This window comes from Catharus ustulatus, chromosome 8, assembly GCF_009819885.2.
Source record: "Catharus ustulatus isolate bCatUst1 chromosome 8, bCatUst1.pri.v2, whole genome shotgun sequence".
Taxonomy (NCBI): Eukaryota; Metazoa; Chordata; class Aves; order Passeriformes; family Turdidae; genus Catharus; species Catharus ustulatus.
Window position 1 is genome coordinate 6,730,403 of NC_046228.1, and position 14,375 is coordinate 6,744,777.

The 14,375-nt window shown below is 42.6% G+C and overlaps 1 long non-coding RNA gene across 2 annotated transcripts; it reads right to left on the minus strand.

Annotated features, from left to right (window-relative positions):
* Positions 1-443: 443 nt before the first annotated feature.
* On the minus strand, positions 444-12,777 carry LOC116999794. Of its 2 annotated transcripts, none has more exons than XR_004418606.1 (2): positions 12,691-12,777; positions 444-6,446 (listed from the first exon to the last, which is right to left on the minus strand). It is a non-coding gene; the product is annotated as an uncharacterized LOC116999794 (long non-coding RNA). The 2 variants fall into 2 exon arrangements; XR_004418607.1 differs by lacking the exon at positions 12,691-12,777 and adding an exon at positions 7,888-8,247.
* Between the last annotated feature and the right edge of the window lie 1,598 nt (positions 12,778-14,375).

A 14,375-nucleotide genomic window follows, 5' to 3' on the forward strand; every position in this document is an offset into this window, starting at 1 on the left:
CTGCCTTCAGTCTTAATATAAGCCATTTGTGTTCAGAATAAATTTTCTCTTTCTTCAGAGTTAAGTGGGGAAAAACCTAGAGGAATTGATTTAAACTTTTGTACATGGAATTTGTCTGTTGCACAGGGAAAGCACCAGAACTATAAGTTGCATTTCTAGTTTATCTCTAAATCTGTATTTCATTACAGATTTGAGCTCCTGAAGTTTCTAAGTAGAAATGTGGCAGCTTGACTTAGTGCTCCTCAGGGAAATGCCTTGTACTCTGTGCTCTGTACCTTTCACAGAAGCAAGGGCTAAGTTGTGTATATAAAAGAAGAAATGGCTATCTAACCATGTAGTAAAAAACTCTCCTATGGCACATCTCAAATTTCTCAGAAGTATGTTCAACGCTGAGAACAAATATGTGAAGATTATTTGAGAAGGGTGGATAAATGGGGAAAAGATGAAAAATCAATAGCATTTATTATGAAACACAGTTATAAAAAAGGAATAGAGTGAAGAAGAAATATTTTCATTCTGTTGGAAGATGTTCAAATCCAGCTGCCCAGAACATGCCTATAGAAATCTCTTGCTGCAAATAGGAGCTCTGAGCTCTTATGTATTTACCTTCTATGGGCTCTGTGACCATAAAATAATTTCTGTGATAAGATGGTGTTACTGTCTCAAAACTTCTTCATGAGCCAAACCTTGCATCCCTCTGGATATAATTAGTATGACTCATAAGGTGTGAGCTTTATCCTTTTATCCACAGTAAAGGCAATTATTCTAATGCTCTAGCTAAATTTCTGCATGTTGTTTTTGGACATTCAGACACATGAATCAAAGAGGAAAAACACAATGCAACTCTCCAGAGCACCAGCTCAGCCAAAGAGGCCTCAAGGCATAAAAATTTCAGGCAAATGGTCTTTTTCTGCAAGAGCGCCCTAAGTGCCAGTGATGCTACAAAAACGAATTAATACAAATGCCAACACAATTCCTAGGATCCCTGAACTGCTCATGTTCAGAGAGAAACCTGCTCCCGGTGCAGGAGCCAGGTGGGCAGATGTGGGACCTCCCCTTGTCCCCACAATGTGCCTGATGAAGGCAGAGCCTTTTCTTTAGGCTGGGCTGGAGCTGGCACTTTCCTCGGTTATCTTCTTAAATGAGCAAAGCAGTTAACAGTTGCTAAAAAGCTGTTTATTGCAGAAGCACATCAGTCTCAAAGGCACAGTCACAGACATTCAGGTCCATGCAAAGTTTTGGCACAGAGTCCCAGATTGAAGCAGAATCTGCTCCTGGATGCTGCAGTGGGGCTGATGTTGCTGGGCACCTCCTGTCTTCTCGGGTGTTGATGATGGTGGCGAGCAAAGCAAAGCAAAAGCAAAATGGTAAAAGCAATGGCAAAAAGCACCAGGTCTCCCCAGTGCATGCTCTTATATAGAATCTTCCCAACAATCTAAGACACAAACTCAGACCACCACTCCTTAACCTATTACAATTCTAGTTTCTTAGCATGTCAGCTTACCTATAAACTACACATACAACCTATCTTGTTTTATCTGAAAAATGTAAGCAATATTCTTACTAGAGCTCTATTATGTCTAAAAGTACTTTTCTCCACTGAAAACATTAGTATGTTTTTTAACCTTCACTAGAACTCGCACTTCTATTCTGCCATTTAAACCTTTCACTTACTAAAAAGCACTAAAGCTCATCCTAAAACTTACTTACTGACTCACTTATCATAATACCTAAACTTACACCTCTACTTTATGTGTGATTAGTTTAACATACTTCAATCCATCCAAAGGCTTTAATTCAATCTCTGCATACCTCTGTGAAGAATTCAGACTCCCGGCTCGCTGACTCCAGCACCCCGCGGGGCCGGGACCGCTCAGCACCGCGGACAGCGGCGGTGGGGCCGGGATGGAGAACCCGGGATGGAGAACTCGGGATGGAGAGCCCGGGATGGAGAACCCGGCATGGAGAACCCGGGATGGAGAACCCGGCATGGAGAACCCGGGATGGAGAACCCGGGCGGGCTCCGGGAAAGGGATGCAGGACCCCCCTGGGGATGGCTCCCACCTCTGCAGAGCAGCTCTGCACCAGCCCCATGGGAAGGGGTTTGAATGAATAGTTCTGAACGCCTCACAAAATGCGACTGTCATTTTAAGGCAGCTCTTGATAAACCCAAACTGACAGATCAGGGATGAGGTGCCATGTCGTGATATTTTATAATCAGGGAAGATAATTCAGGAAAAGCAGAATTGGTTCAAATTAAAGACTTGGTTGCTGCAGGTCCCTTTTGCTAGCACAGTGCACATCTTCATTTGGCTCGGTTCAGCCCTACAACTTTAACCACAGAGTGATCCTCCTGCAGCTTTGTATGCTGAGTATGATGCCATGATTCCATTTCAGGAAACACCCCCATGTGCAGCTGGGTCAGCTGTTCCAGCTGTCCCCCAGCCAGCTGTGGGGTGGGGTGAGGAGCAGAAAAGACCTTGATTCTGTGCAAGCACTGCTCAGCAGTAACAAAAACATCCCTGAACTACAAACACTGTTTGCATCACACATCCAAAACACACACCCACAGCAGCTACTGTGAAGAAAATTGAGTCTAACACAGCCAAATCAGCACACCATATTTCATAACCTCCATATAATCCAAATGTACATGAAAAACAATTTTGTCTTGTCATTTAACAGAGCAAAATTATTTCCTTGATGTCACTTAAACAATATTTCTAAGACCTGTAGTTGGTCAGGATCCTTATTTGAAAGCACTGAATGGTCTTTCCAGAACTATGGTTGCATGTCTGGGAAAATTCTACGAGAAAATACAGCATTACAGAAATTCAATGTGTACAGAATGTGCAGACCTTGGTTGGTAATCAGAGAGCTACAGTTCTACCACTTTGTTCATTTGCTCTCCCCTTCCGTTCTGCTCCCACTCTTATTTAGTTTATGCTGTAAGATTTGCAGGTAGAGATTCTCCCCTGCAGTGCATTTGCATAATTAGGCCAGTCAATAAGCACTTCTTTCATATGGATAACAATAATAAACAGCTTTTTCAGTCCTTAAGAATACAGTAAACCGTGGAAAGTCTACAGCCACAAGTTCAAACCCTTTAAAGAACTGTAATGCTAGTTTATATTAAACTCAAGATAAACGACAATTTTGTACCTGATCATTTGTTTTCACAGTTTAGAGGGCAGATATACCCCTCTCTAGATATATGTGAGTACATTAGCACTACAAAATACTCCTGCTAATACCTGTGGGACTACATATCGAAAAAAAATCCAGAGTTCACCTGTCTGAGAGCTTCCAAGAAGTTTAATATCTGGCTATATGTAAACACAAGTATGTTTCTGCTAAGAACAACCCTTGAAAAAGCTTGCACTCCATAGGAAATTTGTGTGGATATGCAGGTAACACAGAAGAAAAATCAGTGGCAGAGAAGATTTTGCAAGCTAAAACAGCGAGCATCCAACAGAAGAACAAATCCAGGAAACAAACGTTGGTGTAAAGCTGAATCTTTTTTACTTTGTTACTCTGACATTTATTGCATAAGATTTAAAAGAAGAAACTAATCTAAACATCCAGATATGGGGTTTTATGACATTTTCATACAGAACTATCAGGTGTTTTATTGCAAGTTCTTGATGTGTAAAAATCAAGAGGTGACAAGTGCCAGAAAAAGAAGAAAAAACAATGCAATTTATGTAAAATAAATATATCTGCATCATCATAATAACAGGAAAAGGGACTTCTGTACTTTCAAAGTATGCTTTGGTGGGTGGTAGTATTGTGGGGATTACCCAGGTGTGTATGGGTTAATATTGAGGCTATTAACTCTTGGTAGTCTGGGATTGAGACAAACAAAATATGGTTTGCAACAATGCTAGCAGGCAACACTTCCAGCCTTGATTAATTAAAGTACTCATCTACTGGTGAACTCCTGCAATAATTTTCTAGAACTGACGAGTTTTACAACACAAAAGAGTGCAGGACTTGAATTCAGGTTTTTCCATAGCTAGAAGTGTGTGCAATTGCTAATTAATATATTATTTATAATTATTGTATTAATAATAATGCTCCTTGGTCTGTGCTGTTATGTAAGAAATATTCATCTCCATGTACATAGTGTGCTTTGAGAGAGGGAAAGAGAGCAGCAGAGGCAGCACCAGGTTCTCATGAGTTATCTTGCAAAAAACCATGTCGAAAGGACTCAATAGTAAGATTTTCTAAAATTATAGGGAAAGAAGTGATGTCCTCAAGTTCAAGGAAATAACTTACCAGCCTTATATGACCACCTGTTTTTTATGGAGAGATTAAAATTTTAAAAAAGAGAAGTTTGAAAATCTCTCAGTGGAGAATTACCATGTATCACAGAGATGCAATGGAGAAGGCTGGAGACAAAGCAAAGGATTTTGAAGCCTTCAAGTACAAGATACCTTTTAGTCAGTACTTAATACTGCAGTGTGATCCCACAGCCCTGTTTACCACAAATTCTTGCTGGCTGTATTTGGCAGCATAAGGCCTTTGGGGTCAGGGTGCTCACTTTACGGTTTTGCCCTTGGAGACTCAGAAGTAAGGAAGCATTTCCAACCTTGAGCTTCAGAAAGAATTTAAGAAATGCACAAGAGAGCCAACTTTTAAATGAACTGGAAAGATTTTATGAGGACAGAAGATCAACAAGTGACCAGGACTCCAACTGTGAAAGAAAATGTGAGAAACAAGCACCTCTTCTAGTGTGAAATTGGTCTAATTCTTGGGGCCTTTAGAGTGGCAGTATCAAACAACTGGCCAATATTGTGTACACTTTCTGCCATCCACGTGGCATCAACTCCATTACCACACTCTGTGAAGCACTCCACTTTGCCACAGGTTTGTTTGACCCCTCATTTCCAAGTGGAGATGGAGATTTTTTCCCCCTCACCCAGACCTGAATGTGTCTTAATGCACCTGGAAGCCAGTCTTAGCATGTAGCTCAGTGCTGCACAGCAGAAAAAACCTCATCCAGCCAGGAGCTGAATGAAGTGGGGTTGCAAGTGCACCTGACCTTAAAGGGGGTTTAAAAGAGAGGTGGGAACAGACTTTTTAATAGTGTTTGTAGAGATACAGCAAGAGGTAATTATTTTAAACATACTGAATAATTTTTTTACAGTGAGGGTGGTCAAACAGTGGCACAGCTTGCCCATGGGGATGGTAGACATCCTGTCCCTGGAAACATTCAATTCTTTGAGCAACCTGGTCCAATGGAAAGTGTTCCTGTTTATTCCAAAGGGCCTGGACTAGATGGCCTTTAAAGATTTCTTCCAAACCCAAACCAGTCTGTGATTCTCTGGCTGTTGGTGCCTTGCTGGGCAACTGTATCTTGAAAGAGGCACCTACCCCAGCGAGGTGCTAAATTGCTGATCACCAGTATGGCTCACAAAGGGGGTGAAAGCTGGCACACCATTTTGGATATTTAGACATCAGCTGTATTTGCTGGTTTCCATTTAGAACACCTGACAATGCATTTTTGTAGTTTTGAGGGGTTTCTAAGTGCGACTAATGAAAGAAACCAGAATTTTGCCAAACCCAGATGAGAATGGTGCTTCACAGATGTACCATGCCTCTCACCCTGCCCTGCTTTCACCATCACCTGGAGGAACAGGGGTCACTGGGTCTGCCTGCTGGACCTGCCAGTGCTCCCAGCCTGTGCTGTTGTTAAGGATTCAAATAAATCTGATACTTCCAGATACCTTGATAGTGGAAAATGCAGTCTGTGGGATAACTCCTCCTAACTCCTTCTAGCCCAGCTGCTTTTACTGCTTCACTGGCAGCGTGCAATGGGAGCACTTTGAGGTGTGTGTGAGTGACTGTGTCTCTCTCTGCTGGGCAAGGCAGGTAACACTGCTCCTCAGTAAACAGGCACACAGATTTGTTAAACCACTGCTCTGATACCCTTGCTAAAACCAATTCCCACCAGATCCCAGTCCACAAAGCAATATTGATCATCTTTCTAAAGGGTGGAATTTCCACAATGATATTGTTGAAGGAAGGAGGAACATTTCTTTGAGAAGAGGGATTTCAGGGAAAATAACCCTCCAAGGAGCATTCATTTTCAAATCAGTAATGCACAAGCATGGCTAACTCACAAAACAGCAGCCAGTTATATACACAGATTTCAATGAGGCTTTTAGGAGAAACAATGGGGCTGGTTTTAAGGGTGGTTGGCCTGTTGAAGTGCATTTCTCTGAACAGATACAATGCTGTAGTGCTGAAAGGATTCAATAGTGCTGTCTCAAACATGGCCAGGAGTGTCTGGAAGTGGGTGGAGGTAGAAAGAGCTAGTGGGACTCTTCTTGTGGTTGACTCAGGCTGCCTCCTCCAACCCTTTCTTTGCCCTGGCAGGGGCCACGGTTTCCTTCCCCTTTCCCTCTGTGACAAGTGTCCTTCTCTGCATGAACAATCCCCATCTGGAAATAATAGAAAGAAATTTTTTAAAATGTGGGCTTCAAAAATTCAGGCATAACTTTGTCCGAACAAGACATCCAGGTTGCAGAAGACTCTCCTGAGGGAAGTGAGTAATATCTTGGTACCTTGGCTGTCTGAAACTGGGAAGGAAAAATACATACACGGATAGAATATAATGTAGGAATCAATCCTGCCTTGGCCTCTGTAAGGAAAACAAGTGACCTTAATGATCTATTCTCTCTCTAGAGCACTCACAGAGAAAGCCGTGCTCGCTCCAATTCAGCTGTGTGCCCAGCACATAACACAATGGACCTCACTCCTCGGGAAGCTCTAAGTGCCACTGAAATAAAAATAAACAAGTCCTGCACAAGATGGTGAGGGCACCAGCAGCCTACAAAAAGCAGCTCTTGGGGGCCACACGAAGGCTTGGAGTGGGGGGTTGTGCAGTAGGAGCATTTATGCAAGGAAATTCACTTCCCTTGTTGAAAGATACACTTCATTTCAAAATGTATGCCTCTTTTTTTTTGCCATTACAAATTTCACATGCACACTCCTATATATGTCGAAATAGGAACATAATGACTGCAAGCTTATGGGTGACACCACTGAACAATGCCATAAAATGCAAGACATGAGGCAGAAATATATAAATGGCTGCAGGCCATGATCTGCTCTCAACTGTTTATGTGCTGCTCCATTAATACTAATAGGAGTTAAGTGTGTAGAATAAAGTGACAGCTATCTCCCCTCAGCTCTGCCAACAGTTCTCAAGGTCCAGCCAGCACTTCTTGGGGCTACACTGCCACTGGACTCTGGGGAACAGCACAGTCCATCTGCTCTAACCCCATGTAGGCTGTTTTTAAGATTCCTATCTCCAGCCTCACTGTGAGCTGGTATAACATAAAAGCAACAACAAAATAATACAGTCTTGGTGTGCTCATACCTTTTTCAGGACAGCAATACTTTGACAGAGCTTTGAAACTGAAAATGGTGCTAAAACATGGATTTGGGTGTTCTGAAAAATGTCCTTGAATTTTTTCAGCTGAGAAAACCTCAGACAATACAGGCACAGAACTACCATGCTAGTATTATGTCCCAGCCATCTCATGGTTTTGGGGTTTTCTGGGGGGAATGTTAATATTGTTTTTCTTTTTGGTGACATTGTCCATTACCTCTCTGTGTTCTGAGAAGGAAATTACAAACCCTGCAGGAAAAGCCTTGACAATGGAAAAGAAATGACAATGATCTATTGAACTGGATAGTTCTCAGGATGTGTCACTGTCTCCTCACCAAATTTCTAAAAGCCAGGCAGCTAAAATACTCCCAGTGGCACAGAGATGATGTTCAGCTAACCTCTCCTTCTAGTTACTTCTCTCTTCCTAGTCCACATTTTCCAAACGATTTTCCAATGCGTGTTGAAATAAATTTTTAAATACAGCTCACCTAAATTTCACTCCAGCCTCCACTGCCGGCAGCAGGAAGTTTCTGCCAACTTCAGATGCATGTAATCAGGCCAACTGCAAGAAGCTACCACCTTGTGAACCACTTGAAGACTTTATTTCTCCTCCTTTGCTCTGCCTGATCCACCCTAGAACAGACCCCATTTGGGTATTTTGCACAGTGGGGTGTCCTTGCTCTGCTGCAGTCAGCAATGCAAGCTCAGAGCTGGAGTGGTGTGGGATGGAGGTGGCCCTGCTGCTCCCTTTGCCAGCCCCAGCTCAGTCCCATCCCATCACAGTCCTTGCAACCTTACAGAGCCCAGATTTCTGTGTAAAAGCAAACAGAAACACTCATGGGCTTGGGACACTGCGCAGACCACCACCTCTCAGGGACCTCAAAGGAGAGAGATGTTGAGACAAGGCATTTACTGCTAAGTGAATACTAAAGTCAGACTGCAAGGTAGATTTGCTTCTAATCCACAATTTAAAGGGAGTGATTTCTCCCTCTTGCCCCTACTGTGCTGCCCACTGTGCAAGCTGGGTACTTGGGCTTGGCTCTGGAAGCAGAACTCAAAGCTTACTGTGCCTTTTGAAAGAAAATATCTGAGGACCTCTTTTATCTCTTTATTAATAGGTTTTGACTAATCCTCTATTCATTGGTGTCCATTATAAGATTATAAAGCTAAAATTAAGTTAGTGCATACAGTATGTCTACAATGAATTCGATAATTGTGTGTTTCCAAAGAAAAAAAATTGTTCAATAATTATGGCTGAGATCAGCAACTGGCATCACAGTCTTTGTTGACTGACAAATATTGCTGAAATGTGGCAGCATTTCTTTGCCTGCAGAAGTTAAACCCCCAAATCAAGGTGGTTGTGCTCTCTTGGAAGACAGATTGAAAAGTGAGCAGCATTCACAGGGTGCAAACAGCATTTTGAGGAGGAATCAAAAGCCCCAAGCTGGCTCCAGTGATAAGAATGGTGTCAGAAGCCATTCCCAGAGAAGAGATGCATTAGCAGTTCTATTCAAGATTTATTTCTATCAATAGGACTTGATAGATGGCAGCAGGTCAGGAAGGCCAAGTGGTCCAGGGCACTGCTGCTTTTTTGTGAGGAAAAAAATTCAGATGATGCTGAGTTAGTTACTTTAGTTTATTTTGTATCCAGGTCTTATTATCAGGCTTGACTGATGCAGAAGTCTTCCATAATTTAAGACATGAGAAGATGAAAACAGCCTGCCTGTGTATTCTTCCTGCCTGATCATTACACAGGTAGGTAAAATCTGGTTACAAGTGCTCATATGAGGAGCTTCCAGGAAAGGCAAAGGTTCAGCATTAAAACTGGTAGCTAAGTACAAAATGGAAGTTAATTTTCCCAAGAAAAGTCAGTACATTACACTTCAACTAGTTGCATACTGTGCTGAGCAGGTAAATTTTAAGAGCTTTACAGGACACCAGTTTATAAATAAAATGGCTTTTTGGTTTTAAAATTTCTCCCCTGTTTTCACAAGTTTTCCAAAGGTATTCCCTACTCCTGACTGGCTGTCCTGCTCTGCCCACCTTTGCTGCTTATAAAGCAAATCTCTTGGGGGCTGGATTATCAAAACACAGGGACATATCTGCAGCCCCTACTCAAACAAAGCTCATATTGGCTCACCCACACTTCACAGAAATCAGGTCTGCAGAACCTGGCCTTCCCTCACAGCCAGAGTAAAACACCTCAAAAGGGGAATCACTGAAGGAGCTGCTCCAAAGAAGCCAACAATGAGAATTTTCATTCTTCTGTGTTTATGGGGAGTGGAACTCTGCCCTCTTCAAAGGCAGGGACATAATTGACTTTGATGTGCAGAAGCAGAAATTTCACATTTTAAATAGATTTGATATGATCTCTGCCTGGTAGAGCTGCACGGCCACCACAAATGATTTCCCTCTCTGAATATGATATTGAGCAGACTCCTGCCACTCACATCAGCTCTGTTTCCTCACAAATCAAATCTTCACATTTTATGTCCCTGGTATATATATCAGACCTGAATAGGTCTGGATTTTATTTTCTGTTCCTCCTTTTATTCTTGCATTTACAATAGGCACTGATAACTCCCAGACCAAAGGATGACTTTGAGACAGCACTTCCAGACTTGAAGCTGGAGGTTCTGATTAAACACCATCTCAGTTACATTATGTTACACAATATTTTGCTTTCATTCTAGATTTTTTTTTTTTTTTTTGGCAATGCAGGCAATGCAGTGTGCCACAAGCTGGCTAAAGAGTCCCTTGAAGAGAGAAATTCCCCCTGGAACAGTAGGGAAAGGCATTCCCTCCCAAACCCATACAGCCTCTGAGCAGCCAGAGAAACCAGGGAAGAGCAAAGGAGGAAGGGGAGGGTGGGTCAGACCAGGCAGCTCACTGGTAGGGCAGGGCTGAGATCTGCCTTATCCAAAGATCTGTGCTTTTCTGTGGATGAAATTTACACTTTCTGAATTAAAAAAGCCCCAAAAAACAAACAAAACAAAAGAAACAAAAAAACAAAATAAAAAAGCCCAAAACCAAAAAAACCCAAAAAAGCCAAAACCAAAAAACCCCAAAAACCAAAAAAGAAAAAAAAAACCCAACAAAAAAACCAAAAAACCCCCACAACAAAACCATAAAAATAACCAAACCAAACCAACCAAACAAAGCCACCCCCTAAAAAAACCAAAAACCACCCCAAACAAATAGTAAAACCTCCCAGAACCAAGAGAAAATTATATGATATTCAAATAAGAACTAACCATTTGGAACTCTGAGGCCTGCATTTTAGGAATATGGGGAATGGGACACTGTGCTCAGTAAGGAGATGCCTGGACTCAGCATTTAACCCCTGCCACTGTGCTGGGGCTGGCAGTGCCTCGAGAGAGCCTGCCTAGGTGAGGCTGCACAATCACTGGGGCTGAACTTTTATAGCCATAAAGTGTCAGATGGTGATTTGTGCTTCCAGGATTGCTCTAAATATTCTTTATTCTTGTCCTACCACTCCAAAATCGGGAGCAATTCAAAGCATTGCAGGTAGCTGGAGCTCCCAGTTTTTTTTCCTTATGATTGCACTGACTCAATGAGATGTTTTGCACTGTGTTTAACAGTAATGGTGAACACAAAATCCCTTGCTGCATGCAGTATCTGCAGTGACATTCATGCAATAGCCGTTCTGAACAGCAGACCAACTCGAGAAAAATAAAGGCAAATACTTTCTTTCCTATCTCCATGAAAAGAAAGAGAGATAAAGTCCTTTTATTTTATGTTACTGGCTATAAACCAGCCCAGCCTTCATAATCACGCACAGAGACAGAGCAGAGAGGGATAAACACAAGTGATGTGTGTCTCTGTTTGTAGAAAAGGGGGAGTACCAGAAAAACAACCAAGAAAAAATCCATTATGAAAATATTTTACATTCTGTCAGCTTTTGCCTTTGTCAGAGAAGAAGTAAAAAGGCAGGAGAGCATGATATTAAGATGCCACTACCTAATAATTTCTTGATAATTGCCCTTCAAGAGCAAATGACAATGAAATGAGTAAGGTAGAGCTTTCACCCACTCTATCCTGATTTAGGCAGTATGCTTTGGTACACACTTCCTTTGAGTAAACAGTACCTATAGTTATACAGGATCTATTCTCCCATTGATGTGCCAGGGATTTATGTAGGTGAGCCCCATTAATGTTAATGGAAGTTATGTGTGTAATTCCCCTTTTTCAGCAATGAGAGAATAGACCTTTATGTTTCTAAGGTAATTACAGCCTTAGCTCTGGCTAGGCTGTTCTCCCCACCCTCCCCCCTTTGATAACTTCCTTGCTTCCCTCCCCAGCATTGACTCTGGGAGAAAAAAAAGGGATAAATTCCTCCATTCAGAAAGGAAAATTGGAGAAATAGCTGAAAGGTGAAACAAATGTAACTAGATCCACTCATTGTGTGAAGGAAATGCAAATACAGGAAGCCAATCCACATCCGCTACCTTTGCTGTGCTTTTGGGGACAGATGTAGATTGATTTTCCTCAAATTGTGTATTCACTGGGTATTCACTGTTTTCTAGGCATGTAGGTGATTCAGAGAGAATAAGTCTGGGGATTTTTTGGTACTTCATTGTTAAGCAGTTTTAGAAAAAACTACACATTATGATACTGCCAGACTTTTGCAGAAAAAAGGTAAAGTGAATAGAGACTTTTGGAGAAGGAATTAATTGATTCACAAAACCACGGTTATCATCTGGATCTGAGCTGGGGGATGGTATATCCCATGGGAGAGGTTAAACATTATGGAGTTTGTAAGACCTCCTTTGGAAGGTTCTTGGCCCTGGGTTCAAGGCCAGCAGGTTTCAGAGGGTGTGCTGTAGGGTCAAGCCCCAGCAACACTCCTCCAAGATTTTAAACATTATGTTTATGTTCTGTTCCTGATTATGTGACAGATAATCTCTGAAAGCCATGTGCCAGCTTTTGTGTTAAACCTCCTCATTTTTAAATCACAGACACCAGTGTTTTCCATTTGGAGCAGGATGGCAGAAGTTTATCTTGCTGATACACCCAGAGTGTGCAGAAAACACCTGCAATATTGAATTGCTTCATCTTTCTAGGCATACCTGACAACAAAATCATGGCAGTAATATTCTGCATCCTTCTGCTGAGATCAGGTTAGCTTTGCAGTCCTGCTGCCTCTGTTTTGACCCCAGCCATGGCTCTCCAAAGCCCTCCAGGGATGGGGGCAGTGGGGATGGGGGCAGTGGGATGGGGGCAGTGGGGATGGGGGCAGTGGGGATGGGGGCAGTGGGGGTCCTTCATACCTGGCTGGGGCTGGGGGGCACCCTCGAGGCTCTGAGCTCGCTGATTCCCTGGCTGCTGGTCCTGGAGTGCCTTTCTTCCCCCAGCACAGCAGCTGGCACCACACACAGCACAGCCCCTCCCTCCCAGCCTGCGTTTGCTGCTTGCTGACATCCACAGACAGAGGAACAAGGACATTTGTTGCACCCTGGAAATGTGCTGCCCTCCCCAGCTCTGCTCTGGGAGCCAGAGAGATGCTCAGAGTGAGCAGCATCCTTTGAGATGTAAACAGGTGTGAGCGTGGTTGTGATCTCCACCAATGCCCCTCAAATGCCTCAGATGTAAATTCAAAAACTGCAACTTTAGAAATTCCTGGAAGCTATGTAGGAGACAGCTCAAAGTTTTATGGGTGCACCAAGGGCAAGGAATGCCACTGCATGCTGTCCTTTTTCATTTTTTTCCTTTCATTTAAATTATTCCATATTTTTTTCCACAGTTGCTGCAGAATTCAAGGGGGACAGAGGGGTGCCCATCAGGATCAGGCCCTCATTTAGGAATCCTTCTATTTTACTAATCTCCTGCAAAAAGGAGTTGTATACTCTTGTGCTTCTCTGCCACCTGGCAGGGATCACAGAAAATATCCAACAGTTTCTTATAGGCTCACCCAGAGTTTAATACCCCTCCTGCCACATCAGGAAAAGAAAGGAGGAGTGGGTGGAAACTTTTTCAAAGTATCAAATCAGTCAAAATGCTGATTTATTTTCTTAAAAGCTTGGTGGAGATTAACCCCTGTGACATTTACAACACTGGATTACAACATTAACTGCATTGAAATACCACTAGAGCTGTAAATGTGAGGGGGAGTGGAGGGAAATGATTGGAATGGGGAGAAAAAAAAGTTTGACATATTCACCATACACTCACCTCCCAAAAGAGGAAGGAGTGGTTTTCAGAGACTGCTTCTCTCCCTGTTATTTTGTTTAAAGTGCAGGAATTCTGAGGGGAAAGTACAGATCCACACACATCAGCAGCAGATCACAAGCAAGGCTTCATCTGAAAGCTTTCTCTGAGCAGTCCAGTGAAAAACAAGAACCATTTGGTGCTCTGCAGCAATTACTTTTCAATCCCCTTGAAAATAAAAACTATTTTTTTACTATTTCTAATGACCAGCCCTGGTTTCCAGGGACAGCCCTTGCTTTGAGGTAAGGCTCTGCTCTGACCCTGAGCAGTGCCAGACAAGTTTGCAGAGCTGGGGGAGACACAGTGGGGTTTGTAGCTGGATTTTTTGGGGTTAGTTTGTCCTGTGTCTTCTGCTGCCTCAGTTCAGGTAACTTCAGGGTTGTTCTATAATGAGAACTTACTTGGATGACCCTGAAACAAGCCCTGCTCATCTTACTCACGTGAATAATCAGTTCAGTTCGGAGACAGAGCATGATTCACCTGCAGATGACTCACAGACCGAGGTCTAGGTCTGAGAGCTGATTCTGATTTTTGTTTTTATTAAAACTCCTCAAACATGCCACCTTTTTAACCAGCAGATGCTCTGTGCTTGCTGAGCAGTTCCTCCAGCACATCTTAGGGGCTGCACATGGAAACTCTCACCCAAACCCTGCCTCATCCCTTTGAGATCTTTCCTGCCTTTGCTTTCATTGCAAAGAAGTTATTTGAAACAGAAATAAACCCATGAAATATCCAAAATTATTAAAAT